Here is a 1327-nt window from a genome sequence, read left to right as displayed (position 1 = left end):
AAATCTTTCATTCAAATTCCTTAGATAGTCACAAACGTTTTCATAAAAAACAACAATATATCTGATATCTGTAGTAAATCATTCACTTCAAGGTTTAATTTAACTACTCATATATGCGTTTATGCGGGAGAAAAAGCATATCACTGTGACCTCTATGGTATATCATCTTTTCAAACAAACATTTTTCGTACTCACAAATGTATTCAGACAGGAGAAAAGTCACAGCATTTGCATATCTGTGGGAATTTATTCTCTAACAAAAGTGAGTTAGCTCTCCATTTAGCTATTCACTTGGAAGTGTAACTGTATTATTGTCCAAGTTCATTACCTCACACAACAATAAACATCTCAAGACCGTTTTTTATTTGCTGAAGCAAAACTTACCCTCAAGTTTACCTAATAAGTAATCTCATTTTGTTTCCCCATTTTGAAATGATCTTTTTAAAGCTAAATGCTTTTCCTTATTCCATCCGTTTAATCACCTTTTACATTACATAGGCAAGGCATGCCATACATGTGCTGTAAAACCAAGATACACTTTTTGTCAACGTTCATTCTATGATAACTTATATAATCATCAATGTATTCACAAAGGAAAGAAAATATAATGCTATTTTACATATAACTACTACTATGTCGACATAAATGTGTCACTTATTGCTGTAATATTTCTAATAAACATCATTTATTCACTGTTTGTATGTCTTTCATTATGCCTCCCCTACACCTGTTCCTGCAAATTATCCAAAATCATGTCACTTTTGTTGTCCTTCTCCTGTATTATCATTGTACTGTTTTGAATTCTCACTCACTTCCTATTCCACCTCTCCCTCTCTGTGACCTTACAGATTATATCATTACAGGTTGCCTACTTTCCATCTGTTCACCCTTTCGCTATCCCTCTACCCTATTCATTCTTGTACTTTGAACGCCCACTTCATCACCACCATTTTCATCTCTTTCTATGAAATCCACGAGATTCCTCATGATCCTTCCTGCCTCTTCACACTTCACAACAGTCATGAAGCTCCTCTAAAGTGAGAGACCTGTTCTGCTCTCACAGCTTTACTCCTCCTCTCTCTCTCTCTGTCTCTTTCTCAGTTTATCCTTCGGTTTGTCTGTCTTGCTTCTCTCTCCTATTTCTCAATCTCTCTGTCTTCTCAATCATTTATTGTCTTGACTGTGTGGCCTATAATCTTTACTTTTTGCATCATTTCTCTCTCTTAAATTCTCCTTCTGTCAGTCTTACATGTAGAACATCTAATCAATTCTTGTGTTGATCAATAAAGCATAGGATTCACAGATTTGGCATTATTTTATATAAATA

At 34.7% G+C, this 1327-nt stretch overlaps 1 protein-coding gene across 1 annotated transcript in view; it reads left to right on the top strand.

The window, feature by feature from the left end:
* LOC106878344 (zinc finger protein 135-like) overlaps positions 1-1327 on the top strand; it is a 34737-nt gene that overhangs the window by 15864 nt on the left and 17546 nt on the right. The window lies entirely within an intron of this gene.

This window comes from Octopus bimaculoides, chromosome 28 (genome assembly GCF_001194135.2).
Source record: "Octopus bimaculoides isolate UCB-OBI-ISO-001 chromosome 28, ASM119413v2, whole genome shotgun sequence".
Taxonomy (NCBI): domain Eukaryota; kingdom Metazoa; phylum Mollusca; class Cephalopoda; order Octopoda; family Octopodidae; genus Octopus; species Octopus bimaculoides.
The sequence above is the reverse complement of the archived record's forward strand: the minus strand, read 5'-3'. Positions and strand labels throughout refer to the sequence as shown.